The sequence below is a fragment of the Cnephaeus nilssonii genome (genome assembly GCF_951640355.1).
Source record: "Cnephaeus nilssonii genome assembly, chromosome: 17".
Classification (NCBI taxonomy): Eukaryota; Metazoa; Chordata; class Mammalia; order Chiroptera; family Vespertilionidae; genus Cnephaeus; species Cnephaeus nilssonii.
The window spans coordinates 37,305,407-37,323,635 of NC_137088.1; the positions used below are offsets into that span (position 1 = coordinate 37,305,407).

At 39.8% G+C, this 18,229-nt stretch overlaps 1 protein-coding gene across 11 annotated transcripts in view; it reads right to left on the reverse strand.

The window, feature by feature from the left end:
- SETD5 (SET domain containing 5) overlaps positions 1 to 8,059 on the reverse strand; it is an 87,890-nt gene extending 79,831 nt beyond the window's left edge. For all 11 annotated transcript variants that reach the window (XM_079795677.1, XM_079795688.1, XM_079795676.1 and 8 more), the window contains exon 1: positions 7,719 to 8,059. The gene's annotated coding sequence lies outside the window, so the exon portion shown is untranslated. The remainder of the gene's footprint in view (positions 1 to 7,718) is intronic.
- Between the last annotated feature and the right edge of the window lie 10,170 nt (positions 8,060 to 18,229).

The window sequence follows — 18,229 nt, forward strand, 5'->3', positions numbered from 1 at the left end:
AAAGGCAACAGTAAAAATGATAAAAATGAAATTTCTTGGTGTTTTATTTTTTTGGGGGGGGAGTGGTGGTATGGGAAAAAGAAGATCTGAAGAACATTAATTATGCAGCTGAAGAAAGAACTCTGAAGAATGAAAAATTTATATTCTAACAACTTCCACTACAATAGAGATAAGCATAAATGGTTTAATTTTTAACATTATTTTAGTCATAAATCTGAATTACACAAATTAGTAATTCTCAATACAAACTACAGAAGAGAGTCTCTCCCTTCAAGCCAATAATAATAATGCAGTGGCGTTTGGCAGTAATAACAACTGTGTGAACAGCCAATGAAAATTAACCATTTTTTTTCTATAAAGCTAAGAATCTGAAATGGTTTATCAAGAAAGTAGAAGACACTGAAGTTACAAAGTCTCTTTCACTACTGACTTTTAAGAATAGGACAAATGAACTTCATATTTAAGTACATATAAAAAATCCATAATCACAGTAAAAATCGTATTAAACCCTCCAATTTTCCCCTTTTGTCCTAGTTTCTTTCTTTCTTTTTTTTTTTTCCTAGTTTCTTTTTTGCTGGGGAGAAGCGTTGTGGGGTAATAATAGCAGGAAATCAGGTGGAGCAGCTGCAATGGCAAGATGAGGTACAGTGCTACATTTTACTTCCATTATAGCCTACTGCTGGCTGGGTTTTATTGAAAATGAGATTAGCTGTTTGGGGAGCCAAAGCAGTTATCAACACCTTTGGGATCAAAATGTGCCCCCCTCCCCACCATACTTTTGCCAGGAACTTTTTAGGTCCTCTGGCAAGATTCAGTAACAGGAGCAGTAGAAGCCACAATGAAGACATTTCTAATTATCTGGGAAGTTGGGTATGTGTATGTGTGCAGAGACAATGTTTTCCTCAGAGCAAGCAATGTAAGTCTTAGTACATGTAGAGAAAACTGTCTGGAATAGAGGCCAGGGTTTGAACTAGATGGCTTCTATTTTAGTCCCACAAATCTATGGAAATAATCCATGTGAATGAATCTTTATTAACAGAAGGAACAACTACCTTAAATTTCTATAGTGATAGAAAATATAGCCTACTAAATCTCATGTTAACGTTGTTGCTATTTTACTGATAAAAAAGTTCTAAATGACAATCATAATTAAGTCACTCAAATATCCCTTTTCAGACAAAATATTATGTCATTGCTGCCAAGACCAATACATACAGAAATTTAAAGTTAAGTAGGTAACACATGTATCTTTCTTTTACAGAGAGAAAAGACACAAAGTTTGGTCAGGCTTGCTTAATATTACAATGTGCATTAACGGCAGTTTTTAGTTACTCTATTAAGTTAAAACAAACACCTCTTCTTTGCTAACAGTCACAGTCTCTGGATCCATAAGTAAAAATTAGCATTGCAGTGTCCTTACAGTTAGTCTCCTACGGTCTGGATAGAAGGGAAAACTTTAAGGCTAGTTTAATAACACTGCAATACAGGTGGCATCTTAATTTAAGCAACAGATGTACTATTGGAAAACTAAGTTCTGACCAATTATTTCTAAATATCAAATTCTCTTACAATATATTAAGCATTTAAAAGAAATTCAGCATATACTCCTTTATTAAGGAGGAATCCTTTTGCAATCCAAATAATTGCTATCTAATTTTTCTATGAATGCAATTCTTTAATATTTTTGTAAAAAAAAAACACACCCCACAACTAATACACATGTACAAGTATCGACATTTATTTTAAAAGTAACTAAAAATACTGTTCAGGACACTGAGCCTTTTAACATATTAATGAAAACTTCAATTGGGCCCAAACTTTGAATATTTCATTATAATTTTGCTTAAAGTGCCAGATAACCCACAGATCTCTTCCAACTCTAAGATTCATATTAATTCTAATAACATGGATGCAACCACCACACTTTTAGTTGGGAATTAAGCACAGATGTATCAAACAAGGTAGTGCCAACACCATAAAAGCGGGGGAAGGAAAAATCTCTGGGGAATATCAGGTTCTTCAGGAAGCAGGGCAAGACTGAAACAGTAAGTAGCCTTTCTTCAGTTAGCATTGTACATGATGGCAAGCCAAAATGTAAATGCTGGAGGGTGTTCTCTATATTACTGTTATAAGACTGGAGTTAACGATATGCAACTATTTTACAAAGGGAAACAAATTATTTTACCTATTTTGGTCTAATTCCAACTCAAATAAAGAAAATGTATATGTTGAAATTTAAGTTTTATTCAGCTATAATATCCTTTTCCATTTCTTAAATGAGAATTCTGCTCTAGAGGCTCCAGAACTGCTCTACTCAGGAAGTGACTTGTATTTAGGAGTGGAGTGCATGGAATTTATTTTATTTTCATCTACACAAAGCTTTAATTTTTTATTTTTCCTTGGAGGAGAGGATGGGTCCCTACCATATATTCAGGGATATACTAAATTTCAGGTTAACAGTAAAAGGTTGGCACAAATTCAATGCTTCAGTAGGAAATACAAATGATTTCTTTAATTGTATGCCAAAGTGAATAATCTCCCAGGGAAAAGAACCTCCTCCTCCTGTCTTTCCTACCTCCCACCCCTCCCCCACCAACATTGCCTCCCTGCTGTGCAAAGAGCCCTTTGTCCTGCCCCACACTTATCTAGCTGTTTGGCCATATTGACAGGCCAACTAAAGGCATAATAAGGGAGTCAGTATGACATAAGCAGCTGGCAATTTGAAACAAAAATCTTCCTTTCTACTCAGACCAAATCCTGATGCAGAGGTCTCGGGCTCCTCCCATGTTTTCATCTTTTTTAAAAACAGAGCAGCTAGGAATTTGGCATTTTCCCTCAATTAGGTAGCACAACAAAAACTTGATTTCCCAGATAGAAACAAATTCTGTATAAATTCTTATGTCCTTTGCTTTTTGTGTGATTCATAACATAGGTCAAGGAGTATTTCCAGCTCTGGGTGTATATCCATAACTAACATGACTAAGTAAACAATTCTTATTACTTTAGTTTGCCATCAAAACTCTGAGAATTCTCATGCTACGAAGGAAGAGCACAGAAGAGAAAGCAGTGAGACCAAACCAACAGTCGAATGCATGAGGCAAAACTGGCCAAATAACCTTAGTTTTTAAAAAATAGTAAGATCTTATTCCAATAAGCAGAAAATTCCTTTCCCCTGTCTTTATATCAAAGATAGTTAATGTGATCCTTACATTTCTCCCTGAGGTATTCAGCAAACAAAATCAATATGGTGCAAAAAACTGAGAGGCAGGATGGGATTACAAATTCCTTGCTCAGTGAGGGCTAGTATAAAGTAGACTGAGATTTAGCTTCATTGTTCCTTTGTTATATTTCAAATTTGCTTCATAAAGTGTTAAAGAGTCTGAATATATTTAGTCAGAATAAAAGAATTCTCTACAGTGATGTTTTCTAACAGCTTCTCCCTCCCCCAAGTTACTGGGTATCTTTTACTCGATTTAGACAAATATACAACAGCATACTTTTCATAAGACTCTGGTTTAACAAAATATGTATTGATAAGTGAAAAAAATTATATTCTCTCATCTTTCATGAATTTCCCTAAATCTTTACAAGGGAAATCAATCACTGCATCAAATGAAAGGTTAAAAATGCCATTTTACCACGTATTTTTGAATTTTTAGCTGTAAAGAAAAGGTACCAATTACTGTCTATCATACTTTTTAAACCCCTAAACGAATGTTTTAAATCAAATTACAAATAGCAATCATTTGTATTAAAATATACATTATCTCACATATTTTGCAGTCAGAGTAAGTTTTGTCTTAAAATATTGCTATCAAGCTTTAGTTTCCAATACCTGAAACAAATTTTATAAACAAAATTTCAAATTAAACTGACAAATCACCAGAGTGGAACTAGAAGTTATAAGAAAATTATATTCTATTTATGATCCAATTTCTCATTGATAATATGTACCTAATAACCACGGACTATCCTTAACTATGGCCTAATGTTTCATAAGTAATTTCAATACGAAGAGGACAAAATAAAAGTGGTTGTCTGCACATCTGCATTTTGCCCTATATTATTTTCCTATCCAAAGGCAAAATTAAATAACCATTCTCCCCCAGAAAGGCCAGAATAACTTCAGAAAGCATGTAAGTTCCTGGACATAAAACAGTATCAGAAGATATAAAAATTTTCAAGCATATTGATTAAATAAATCCTATGAAAAAGGCCTCTATGATCTTTCAGAAAATAATCACATCAAAATCACAATGGATTCTAAACAACAGAAAACACAAGTGAAAAAAGTGATTATTTTATAAGGTAACTTTAACATATAACTTAAGCTAAAAAACATATCTAAAATGTTAAATATGAGTGAAACCATATTTACCTGATATGGCATCATATATATATATATGATAGTGATAAGATTAAAACCACCTAAAAATATTATCCATGAAAGGTTCCGTTTCATTAGTCAGTGTGTATCACTGAGACAACACAAGCCACATTTGTGAATGACACAACTCATTTCCGTTCTTTTGGTTCCCTGCCACAAATGCCACAGTCATGCTATACATTATAGATTTAAGTACATTTACACAAAGCTAAACATATAAAATTCTGAGGGGAAAAAATATAGCATGCAAGCGCCTTGTGGGGTGGGGAAGAGACAATCCATCTGTTAAGTACTGTATAAAATTGGTGGTATATTTGGATGGTGCCTCTCCTTCAAGTACTTCCATACTCAATAAACTGTTCTGTTTAATCAAAGATTTTCCTAATGTGCAGGAGCTGTGGGGGAGGGGAAACCACATAAGAGGCCATCTTCTCAAGTATCCTGGTACACTATTTATTCGATTTCTGAATATTCTTTCTGGTTTGTCCTATGTTTCAGATGGATCACGGCCAAACATACACCCTTGTCGTCTTAGAAGACTACATCCAACACACATATAATGAATTCATTTTATAGGTCAAACTTCAAAGAAATAATTCAATTTGCAGAAGTCTATTACTGATACAGAAATTAAGAGAATACTTCTGAAATTTATATTTACAAGTCATTCTGAAAAGGGCGCTTCTTTTTAGAGTTTAAGATTCCAATTTTTAAAAAATATTTTATTGATTTTTTACAGAGAGGAAGGGAGAGGGATAGAGAGTTAGAAACACTGATGAGAGAGAGGCATCGATCAGCTGCCTCCTGCACACCCCCAACTGGGGATGTGCCTGCAACCAAGGTACATGCCCTTGACCGGAATCGAACCTGGGACCCTTCAGTCCACAGGCCGACGCTCTATCCATTGAGCCAAACCGGTTAGGGCTAAGATTCCAAATTTAGTAAAATGTTTACAAAACATCTATTCAATAAGGTAAATATGGCCTAACAAATGAAAGAAGACAGACAATGAAATATGAAATGGACTGAAATATTAAAACTCTAATGAAACTTTCAGTCCTATTCAAGCACAAATCTACAGACAAAAAGAAAAAATCTGCCAAAAAACCCCAAAAACCAAACAAAAAAGAAAAACTCTATGATCCAGTTTCCAGATGCTGCTAATATCCATAAATGGGTAGAAGGTTCTGAATTCTCATCTCCCCACCAATAAAATGCAAACCAGCTCAGCAATGAAAATTCCCAGGAAAGCAAGGTTTCTTCTTCGTCCTGAAGCAGCTATTGCCTAGCTCCCTGCAGCCAACAGCATTAATGGACGCTGCACTGCTGTCCTTCCCTGGAGACGGCAGCCAGCACTACTCAAGCTTCTCACGTAGCAACCAGAGTTCCAGAGCCAGCAGCTGCTGCTGCCTTGTATACTCAGTCCTGTGATCCAACCCAAAGAACCTTTTCCTTACCCCACCCCCACTCCTCACACACTTTTTTTTTTTGGACCAATGCTCCATGCTGGAATTATGCTTTTAAAAAGAAACAATCCTAAGGACCTTTTAGTTTTAAACTAAGGGCCTTTTATTAGAAAAACAAATATTTACCAAATTCCAGATATCCATTTTAATTAAGCCACCAATTTAGGAGTGAAGATTAAGCTTTAGTCTTTAAAAGGCCAATTTTCCAAGGACTCTCTTTACAGTCAATTTAAATTTGCAGCTAGAGACAGACTTGTGTCAAGCCCTACCAAAGGACTTAATTCATTTATGAATCTTCATGACAGTCTGAGTAAACCTTAAAAACTCTAATCCCATAACTGACCAGAATTTTTGGATATAGAAGAAAACAAATGATCCTCCTGAGAAAACTGGAAGAAATCCAATAAAAAAATTTTCCTGTGTTCTTCAAGAGGCCCAGAATATGTGAATATTCTTTGCTTTAGTCCTAGCTCAGATTCCACACATCTAAAATTACAACTTTTTTCATGAGTGATCTAAAAGCATTAGTGATATAAAATTAACCACCAAGACATTTTCCCAAATAGGGGGTACACAAACATTCTCCTGAAAAGCTCATAAATGCTCAACTCAGCTGGATCCCACCCAATCAAAAGTTTTTTTGTTGGATCTGCCCAACAAAAAAAATCTAAGTATGGTCTTGGTTACAAGTCATTTATAAGCAACTCCTTTAGTCAAATGATGCAAGACATTAGCAGAGAACCTGGGGATTCTTTCAGTACTATGAGCAAGGGAGAAATGAACTAAAATATAGACAAAGCTCAGTGGAACCCCCGAGATCTGGGCACGAAACGAGTTACTGGTGAACACATTGCACAAGTAACATGAGAAAGCAGAAAATGCAGGTCATACATGCACCCCTGACCCAGACCAGCAGAGCTGGCTGCAAGCGTCAGTATCCAAGGGAAAGATCAGTTATTCCTAAGAAGTGAGAAGCAAAAGAGCTCTATAGAATAAATTAGCATAGAGGGGGGCTTTCCCAACAGTTCAACTTTCCCTCTCACGCGATTCACCTACTTAAAAACCAGGGCTTTTTCTCACCGTCATTCACTTCGCATCCCTTAGCTTCCACGCAGGGGGAATGGGAATTCATAAAGGGTAAATTTTTCTGCCTTTAAAGACCTTCTCAAATGATCGCTCTCCACGCCCAAAGGCTGGGAGAACGACACAGTCTGGCTCAACTCCAAGCTCAAACCCTACAAATTCAATTATAGGACTATTTCGGAGATACTGGGGCAGAAGCCACTGAGAACCCCAAAATGTGAAGTGGGGCTGGCGAAGGTAATGTCTGTAGAGTGGGAAAGGAAGCAATCATCTGGGATGGGACCCGAGAACGAGAGGAAAGGCGTCCAGGAACATTGTGAAGAGACAGAGGCCCCCAGAACGATCAGAGTTGTCACCAGGCCGCGCGAACCGGGGTTGCTGGGGTGGGGATTTGGGGAGGGGGGAAAAAGTATACCTGTGTATTTTAAGAGGACAGCCAAGGGCCTAGCCTCAAATCAAAGGTAAACGTGGACTAGGCAGTTCCCAGGAAAAGGGGTGAAGAGACGTTGGGGGAGGGGAAGCGTCCTGACCCAGGAAAGACATGAAAAGGGTAGTGGGGTCGACTAGATTACGAAGGGGATCTCTCTCCCTGGGAAAGAGGAATGCAATGGTGTATAGGGGGGTGACGAGGGGGATGAGAAGGGGCAGCATCCTCCTGCTAAGAGCCTGGGGAGGGCCAGGCCCGAGTCCCGAAAGCGAGCGCGGGGAGACGGAGGAGGTGACCCTTCCCTCCCCCGGGGCCCGGTCTGAGGGTAGGTCCCTCTTTTCTGTCGGACCCTTACCTTGTCCCAGGCGCTGCCGGGGCCTGGGCCCGGGCTGCGGCGCACGGCACTCCCGGGAGGCAGGAGGACTCGAGTTAGGCCCAACGCGGCGCCACGGCGTTTCCTGGCCGGGAATGGCCCTTGCCCGTGAGGTGGGGGTGGGGGCAGAAAGGCGGAGCGAGCAAAGGCGGGTGGGGGAAGGGCCAAAGGAAGGGGGGGGCGGCACTACAATGTTGGCGGACTGGCGGGACTGGGGCTGCGTGAGTCTCTGAGCGCAAGCGGGCGGCGGCCGCCCCTCCCCCGGCGGCTGCGGCGGCGGCGGCGGCGGCGGCAGCAGCTCACTCAGCCGCTGCCCGAGCGGAAACGCCACTGACCGCACGGGGATTACCAGCGCCGGCGCCAGGGGCACCTGGGACACGCCCCCTCCCGCCGCGCCATTGGCCTCTCCGCCCACCGCCCCACACCCATTGGCCAACTTGTTGCCAATCAGCGGAAGCCGCCGGGGCCGCCTAGAGAAGAGGCTGTGCTCTGAGCTCCGGCTCCTCAGAGAGCCTCGGCTAGGTAGGGGAGCGGGACTCTGGTGGGAGGGAGACCGGTGGACACGGTGGGGGAAACGGGTGGCTAAGGGGGTCTGACTGGTACTTGGGGGTTGCCTTCTCCCGCGGGAACTCGGGCGTATAATGTTTGTTACGCTGGGAGGAAAAGAGGAGGTGAGAGGCAGGCAGGAATGCGGCCCGCCCGGCGGCCACCGGAGGGGGAGGGAGGGAGGAGTGGAAAAGGCTCGAATCCGGACGGAGCCATTGCTACTGCAAAGGGAGGAGCGCTGTCGGCTCAGCTCTTGTCACTGATTGGCCGCCGCGTCTCCCGCCGTGTGTGAAAACACAAATGGCGTGTTCTGGTTGGAGTAAAGGGTCTGTCAGTTACAGGCTCGGGATTGCGCAGCCGCCTAGGGAGTCTCGCATTGCTCTCTGGGTTGGGTGGGTGGGTAGGTAGGTGGGGAGAGTTGGACTTACGGGCGCGGTCGGCCTAACGTGGGGTGTGCGCGGGGGGCGGGAGGAGGGTCAGTGAAAGTGGCTTCTGCGCGGGCGTCCCGCCACCCTCCCCTTCGGGCGAGTCGGTTTACCCGCCGCCTGTCTGATCTCCACATCTGATTGGTTGCTGAGTCCGGGGAATGGCCCCTTACTATTGGCGCAGGTCCCAACTGAGCGAAACCACTGCGCGGGTCGGCGGGGGTGGCGGTCGTTGGTACGTTCCTCGCGAGGCCCAGCGCCGCAGTGTCTGGCTCCGCGCCCCTGCGCAACGTGGCAGGAAGCGCGCGCTGGAGGTGGGGGCGGGTTGCCCGGCGGAGGCTTCTGGGTGGCGGCTGCTGCGGCTCCGCCCCAGGCACCCGACGCCTAAAAAGCTGCGAGCCCGAACTGCTCCCGGATCGTGGGAGTGAGGAAAGGAGCGGGGGTCGGTCCTGCTGGTTTGTGGATGGGAGGGGCCTGTTCTCCAAAAACCGGCGGGAGGTGCTACCCTGAAGGAGCGGCAGTGGAGGCGGCGGAGAGAAGGCCGCGCCCTTCCAGACTGGGGGAGGGGAGTGCCGCAATACCTTTATGGGAGTTCTCTGTTGTCTCCGGCTTAAGGACCGCCCTGGGCCTGGAAGAACCCCTCCCTCTCCCGCGATCTCGTCATCGCCTCCATGTCGAGTCTCCTTCTAGATGATGGGCGGGATTCTTTTGCCCAGGTTTAACCTGGTCCGGGGCGTTGTCCTGCAGGGGTTTGAGCAGATGTAAGATTTTGAGGGTGAGCCCTATATGTCTTCCCACAGACTTGAATTTGTGTCACAAAGTAATTATGGAAGGAGTGGAGGAGGAAAATGGAGTTCAGGCATTCACCTGGGACTGATTTTACAGCAAGACTGCGTGTTATTACTACTTAAAATCCTTTTTGTAGCTTTTTCCTGGGGATAAAGTGAGAGGCAGACTGAGTTTTATATTCACCCCATTAGAAACCCTTACTAAATCATAAAATTTTATCTTAAAATTTTAGGCCCCCTTCCTTATATCCCCAGGATCAGGCACCTTAGCAACTCTCACTCATATTTTGAGCCCATTTTCGGTTTGTTGTACTTGCTCATCCAGTCTCCAGACATACCATTGGCTTTCTCCTCTCCTGTTTTGATAGCCCGGTGAGTCATGAAACCAGACAGATTGGTTCCAACACCAATTAAGGCCACCCAACCTGAGCAGAGGCCTCACTCTTAAACCAGTATTATCTTTTTCCTCAGCTGCGGTTCTACCCCTAACCTCTCAGTACAGGTAACCCAGACTACTTCTTTACTGAGAATTAGACATGAGATTCAGCAACATATCCTTTTTATCTCCTTTGAATAACTTTTCAGTCCATCCCATGATTTCTGTTCTCATCAGTTACTGAGTTCATTTGCCATAATGCTAAGAGCCTCCAAACCAGTTATCTCTGCCTCCTGTTACCTCCTCTGATCCATCTTAAATGTTGCCAGGACAATTGTTCTAACATAGCTAGAGCATCCAAATGACTGATGCAACTCCTTCACTGGCTCCTAACTACTTACAGGATGAATTCCATCATCCCTGATATACGAGGTCCCTCAATGGGCTAATCTCTGTTCTTAACAGCTTTTTCACTTGCTGCAATTTTTCACATACACACCAACACTCTGTTCAAGTCACACTGAATTGATTACTGTTTACCCAAATCATAGTTACATAGCCATACCATTTTGTAGGGTTCTGTCTGCTGGAATTCTAACTTTGATGGTCTTGACCCTTCAAGACTTAAGACTCAGGTATCATCTCCCCTATGATCTTGCCTTCTCTGATCTATGGTTCTAATAGCGACTCCCTATATAAAAAAAAAAAAAAAATAGTGCTTTCTCCTGATCCCATAACAAGCATGTTGAGTCATAGCACTTCTCAGGTTGTTGTCATTGCTTGTTTGAATTCTCTTAACTATTCTGAGCACAGGCTCTTGTTGAGTCTTGTAGTAACACTAAGCTCCTAGTATATTCCTTGATGTTTAGCCAATCCTAAATAACATAGAATGGCATGTAGATGTCTTTGTAAAGTTTGATAGATTATTGTGGTCTCTTAAACAGTTCTTTGTGTGCTTGCTAGTGCTCTAGATTAGCACTATCCAATAGAACCTTCTGCAATTATGGACATGTTATCTATCTGTGCTGACCAATATGGTAACCACTAACCATATATTAATACTGAGCACTGGAAATGTGGCTAATGTGACTAAAGAACTGAATTTTTAATTTTATATAACTTAAATTGTATGGACAGTGTAGTTATAGCCACAAACTTGTGGATTGCAAGATACTTAATATGGATGTTGATAACTTTCTCTTCATGCTGAGCAGTAAAGAAATAAAGTTGGACCTCTGTGGTCCATTTAGGAGTCCCCCTCCCCCCCCCCGGCTTGTTTTATTGTTTTATTTTACCTGTTTCTATACTTCAGCTGAACCTAGCTGTGAGCTAAATCCAACAAGTCCTTACTAAAAATAAATCTTCCTTGGACAACAGTGTTGAGAAAACAAGTAGTGACTAGTTTTATTTCAAAAGAGAATGTATAATGAATTTTAGGAAAGTGGGATTTCATGAAACCATAATGGTAATAAGACTATATGTGATGTTAATGAAAACCAGCCTTAAAGTTCAGCCCCCCAAGTTTTCATTTTTGGAAAAACTTCTATCAGATGAGGCCATAAGTATCATATCTTAAGTTACAGGAAACATCAAAGTTAAGTTTCATCTTGATGAAGTATAAATTAATAGATATATTTTAACACTAAAATGCTTTTTGAGTTATGTACTAATATAGCACCTTACAGATTTCAATTATATTTTTAAAAAGTTGTTTATTTAAAACTTTTTCCATAGAATATGAGACCCTTAGGATAAGGGTCTTTCAAACTTTCAGTACACAGAATTGACTTGATTTGTAATGCAGATCCCCAGTCCCAAGCTCAAAGTTTTCAAATTCATTTGAGACATAGGGGAGGTAGGCACCAGAATTGCATTTTTTTTTTTTTAAGTTTCTTATTTGCTTCTGATATTGGCAGCTCCTAAACCACACTGTAAAAACAGCCTGGGGCTATGGTATTCCTATTTATCTGACAAAAATGACTACAACTTGAGAAACACTTCTCTGATCCAATATGTCCCTAATTTTTTCCTCAACTGTTTTTTGGAGAATTTTTCCCTTCCAAAAAACTGAATGGGAAAACATTTTGAAAGGCATAAAGGTAGTGATAGTTAATAGTTTTGGGAACTTTCAGGTCAGATTTTTTTCTTTTAAACGGGATGTTAAAATATTTCAAATACTGTGTTTTTGCACATGAAAGTTACATTTTGTTGGTTTAACCACTAAAAGCATTCCTCAAGGATATAGATTTATTTTTTGATTCTCAGTACCTGTTGGTTTTATTGATTTATTTGTGAAATTATTTTCCAGATAATAGATTTTAAGTCCACGGAACACAGAAACAAGGCTCCTTTTTTGGAGAAACTAGGTCATACTTAACCCAAGTCTGTTAATATTCTATTCATAAAGGAAACTGATGCTTCATGGTCTCTGAATACAATCTATTCATCTGTCCACCGTTCAACTCTTCCTTAGGTTTCCTGTATGAACCACTGTACTTAACCTCTTCCTGTGCTTTATTTCCTTAGGCTTTATAATTTTTTAATAAACCAGCAAACTATCTCCTTTTGAAGTAGAGCCATACTATTTTTTCTAGGACAAAAACTAAGTATACTGTAGCACTTAAACTTGCATGAGAGAATTGAAGGTTTTGTACAGGCTTTTAATTTTTTTAGATTTGCAAAATTTGAACTACATAATGTTGCTCCCATATATTTTTTATGCATGGAGGAGGTTTGGTACAATTATGGTTTGCAACTGTTAATCCAGAATATGATAGGGATCAGCATCACAAGGTTAAGACTGGTTTGACTGTTTTATGCCAGTCTTAATTGTAGAGCACTTTGTTAGGTCACATCCAGGAGTCTGGTACTTTACTTTGCAGGTTGGAAATTCTTGGTTTTGTTATATTATGTAGGATTTTGTTACATCCTGTTTTATATTGGAGGACATACTTCTACAGAACCTTTTTTTTTTTTCTTATTTAAGACTCCCCATTCTTGATGGGGCGAGAAACTGGATTGTTACAGAACTATGTTAGCATTGAATCAAATATTTACATTTATTTTATGTAGGCCAGGGTTAAACCTGATGAATTATTCCTGGTTTGATGTATACCTTCATAGTGACTAGATAGACTATTTCTGCCTCTTAGATTATATCTCAAAGTCATGGTTACATGAAATAATCCAACTTTACAGCATTTATCCTAGAATTTACAATCATCACTGACCTTTAGTTTGTCCTGGTACTTAGTCACCTTTGCTAATTGTTTTCTAATATGTTTAAGATCGAATCTTCCTACCAACAAAAGTAACACATTTTCAGATCATGTTTTATAGAATGGGTTATTTTACCAGCTAACTAAACCACCCTAGTATATGAATTCTTGTCAACTCAGTTAACACTCCTTACAGCCTTTCTTCTTTTTTACTGACCTTTGGTTAAAATCTCATCCCACACTTTTTATCATGATATATAATGGCAACATATTCTAGTGCACACTATAGGCAAAAGGTAATGAAAACATAGTTTAGGTGAAGAAATTAATATTTATTGAGTACCAATTGTGTACCAGATAGTGAGCCTCTTTGTTGTTATGGTGTGGTGCTGATATATAAACCGGAGTTACAGAGTAGGAAACTAAAGGTTAAACAACTTTGCTGTAGACACACCAACAAATTAAGGACCAGGAATTCTGGTTTGAATTGCATAAGTCAGTATTCTTTCTCTGATGATAGCAGTCTTAAGAAATTTAATCTGGTTGCTGGATACAGGATGGATTATAAGAGGGGAGAAATTTGAAGGCAGAGAGAGAGACTACTTAGGAGTTTCTTTCACAGTAGTACAGACACCAAGTGATGAGGTCTGGTATAGTGATGGCAATCAAAATGGGAAATAAGTTGACTCAATAACTGACCAAATGCCAATCACTGAGAGGGAGGACAGTCTCAGTACATCACTTCTTCAGGGAACCTTGATGTCTTCAATTCTGCTATTTTGGGTCCCCAACTTGAATGTTGTCATAGCAGCTCTCAAAATTGTAATTAAATTAGTAATTGAGTGAGTGGTGGGTTTTTGTTTTACTTTTTTAGGCTGTCTTCCTAGTTGCCTAAACATGGGGAGGTCTTTTAGGTCAAACAATATTCATAATACTGAGCTGTTATTTACCTCTTACAAGTGTGTAAAGGCTACATGATGTGTGATGAAATAGATCATTACTGATGTTAATTGAACAGAGGATATTCTTAAATTTTATAGAATTTCCTTAGGTGGTAGGGTTAGGGTATGAATATTTGTTTTTAGGAATTAACTTACTTTTTAGGTTATACCTTCCATAATCCCAGCAACCCTCAGTATTATTATAATTATTAGTATAAAATCCTGTCATTTTCTTTGTGCTTAAGTATAAATATAAGTACATCCTGTTGTTATGCAATAGTGCTTTAAATATTTGCTCAAAACTTCTAAAATTTTAAATTTAACTAAAATTTATTTTAGAATTTAGTAACACAAAATAAACCAATTTATATTGTTCTTATTTAAGAATGGATCATTGACTTTAAAAAAAGATTGTAAGATTACTTGTTCAACCCACAGCTTATGTCTAAAAATGCTAAAAAAAAAAAAAAAGGTGAATTTAAGATATTGCAGAGCTTACAGGAAGAATCAAGTTCAAAGAAACTATAAGGAAAAGCTACTGAAATAAGTTACTGTACGACATTGCCTGAAAAAACACACAATAACTGAGAAACAAAAAGCCATATACATTTGCCACTAGTAGATGGAAAGTAAAAAATGGTAGCTCTACTTTCTAACAATAGAATAACTTGTATAGGAAAGATTTGTGCGCAGACATGAACTCTGTGTTAATATCTTTGTAGAAGTGTGCTTAAGCCTTACAAATGGATGAATCTACAAACGTGACTGGGCTTGTTATTTTGCTTGTACAGGGTGGGGCAAAAGTAGGTTGGTACATATGGAAAATAATACAATAATAAATAAAACAAGAAGAAGCTCTGTGTACTTTGTGTACTCACAACTGTAAACCTATTTTTGCCCCACCCTTTATTTGTCCAGCATCAGCATCAACTAATCAAGAGACTTTTAAGTGAAAGCTTGGCAACAAAATATATCCTGAAATAGTTAAAATGTTGAATAAAATCTCATGGTTTATCAGGATATTTTCACATGGTGAAAAGGCAAAGCTGGGTAAAACTGACAGCATCTTGGCATAAATCAAGGCAGTGACACCAGACTGTACTTGTCGTTCTTTCCTGCCATGCATTTGCAGAATACACCCAGGGGTAAGAATCTAGCAGTTTGACTTCATGTCCATATGAGAACAGTAAATTTTATTATATCTGGACCCTGAGTACATAACTTTAATGAGCGATGAAATAGGAAAATTGCATATAGTACTTCTACATGCTAAAGGACAGTGGTTTCAAGAAAAAAGCACTCGTGCAGTTTGGAAAGAATGACTATCAAATTTTGGTTGTCAGAGTTGGCTATTTGGCAGACATATTTTGGAATATAAATGAAGTGAGCCTTTCAAGGAAAACATTTGACTGCTGTTTTCAGTGATAAAATTTAAAGTGAAAATTAGAATTTTGGGAAAACTTGTATCCACTACCAGGGAGCTTGACATCTTTCTAGTACATAGTTGTTGTTTTTTTGTGAGATATAGTGATAGTAATGTGATTTTTAGATATTAAATAATGAACTGGGTCAACATTTGAGAGGTTTATTTTACTTTATATTACTTAGTGAACTAATATTTTCCAAATGACCAATACATGAAATTACCAAAAAAAATGCAAATAAGTAACATATCTCAATCAATTGAATGTGGAAAGAAAAAAATCCAGCTGCCTTCTATTAAGGCAGACATTTTGAGAGAACTGATTTGCAAAAAATGTAATATAAATCCACTCTGAAAATAGTTACTTCCATAAAAATGTTAATGTAATAATATATTTGTTACTAACTTAAAACTTTTTAAATTTATAATATGGAAAAATAATGGTAATCAAAGCTATTTGGGCCCCTCATGTTTTTTTTTTAATATATATTTTATTGATTTTTTTACAGAGAGGAAGGGAGAGGGATAGAGAGTTAGAAACATCGATGAGAGAGAAACATCCATCAGCTGCCTCCTGCACACCCCCTACTGGGGATGTGCCCGCAACCCAGATACATGCCCTTGACTGGAATCGAACCTGGGACCCTTGAGTCCACAGGCCGACGCTCTATCCACTGAGCCAAACCGGCTCGGGCACCCCTCAGTTTTTAAAAAGGGGTCCTGAGGCCAGAAAGTTTGAAAAACAGCTGCTCTAGCACATGTACTAGTAAACCCTCAAATGCCTGTTGAATTAACGAGATGGTGTTAAAAAACACACACACAAAAAAGACTCCCAGTGTTAAGGCTGGATGACTGGGAGAACAAATATGCTAGGACCCAGAGAAAATTTTAATGGAAAAAGGTATGTTCATGTTGAGTTTTAGATGGAACACATAAGGATAATTATAGCGGGCAGTTGGAAATTTAGAATTTGATCTTGAGAAAAACTAAAATATCATTTCCCTTTCCAGTGAAAATTGCTTTTATCATGAATATATATAATCAAATGGCTACAACTTCACAACTGATTAGCAAATACGTTAGCTTTGGTGCAAAATATAAAGGTGACAGTGTAGGTCTCTTTAAACAGTGATACTTTTTTTTTTCTTCACAAAAATCATATTGCACTTTTAAGATTTGGTATAGGAGACCTGTATGTTTCTTCTTTTTCTTTTAAATGTTTTTGATTTCAGGGAGAGATAGAAACTTCAATGAGAAAAAATCATCTATCAGCTGCCTCCTGCATGCCCCCTACTGGGGACCTAGCCCACAACCCAGCTATGTGCCCTGACTGGGAATTGAACTTCGACCTCCTGGTTCATGGCTCAAGAATATTCAACCACTGAGTCACACTGGCTGGGGCTGATTCTTTTTTTAAAAATGTACCAAGGTACAATAATTAAATGTGATATTTTTTCTCCTCATGGAATTTTCAAACTTTTACCATATCTCCACTGAAATTCCCACATCTCACCTGAAATTTTTAGAAAAGGCTATGCTGAGAAGTAAGAATGTATTACTTTTTCTACGCCTATTTACTGTTCTATTTTACTTTAGGTACTCTACAGGCCTTTTAAAATACCTCCTTTTTTTTTTCCAGTCTTCAACTTACTGTTTGGTTCTTGCTGTGGAGACCTGAGCTATATTTGACACTGAACATACCAGAATCTACAGTTTTGGCAGTTTCCGGAAAGTCTTACTACCATCCTATATAATAAAAGGCTAATATGCAAATCGACTGAATGGCGGAACAACTGGTTGCTATGACGCGCACTGACCACCAAGCGGCAGACGCTCAATGAAGAGCTGCCCCCTAGTGATCAGTGTGCTCCTACGGGGAGCGCTGCTTAGCCAGAAGTCGGGCTCATGGCTGGCTAGTGCAAAGGCGATGGTGGGAGCCTCTCCCGCTTCCGAGGCAGCACTAAGGACCCCTCGGGATGTCCACCTGCCGGCTTAGGCCCATTGGCAGGTGGACATCCCCCGAGGGGTCCAGGACTGCGAGAGGCTGCAGGCCGGGCTGAGGTACCACCCTGCCTCCCAGTGCACGAATGTTGTGCACCGGGCCTCTAGTTTTAAAAGAAGTGTTTAACAAATGTTTCCTTTTCTCACCAGTCAGTTTCTGGGAGATAACCATCTTCCTTTCTTTTTTTTTTTAAATATATTTTATTGATTTTTTACAGAGAGGAAGGGAGAGGGATAGAAAGCTAGAAACATCGATGAGAGAGAAACATCGACCAGCTGCCTCCTGCACATCCCCCACTGGGGACGTGCCCGCAACCAATGTACATGCCCTTGACCGGAATCGAACCTGGGACCTTTCAGTCCGCAGACCGACGCTCTATCCACTGAGCCAAACCGGTTTCGGCCATCTTCCTTTCATTTAATTAAAAAAAAATCTGTCTCAGTGTTTATGTTGCTATTGTTCCTTCTAAAATATATTGACTCTCCCAGTAACAAAATGTCTAGATTATAACTTGCTCATTTTGTGTTCAGATTAGGATTACCGTCCCATCTTTCCACATTACCATGGTGTAGGAGGCCCACTTCAAGGTAAAAACCAAAGTCACAGAATGATTTAGGTGACAGTGTCATATATAACTCAATCCCAGCTCTTCTGAGTCCTGTTAGCCCATTTCCTATTCCTGCCATCAGATTTTAAAACAGTACTAGGGTGGAAAGACTTCAAACTATTACAGCAATGCTCTACATATTTGCATAATCTTTAATCAATCTGGTC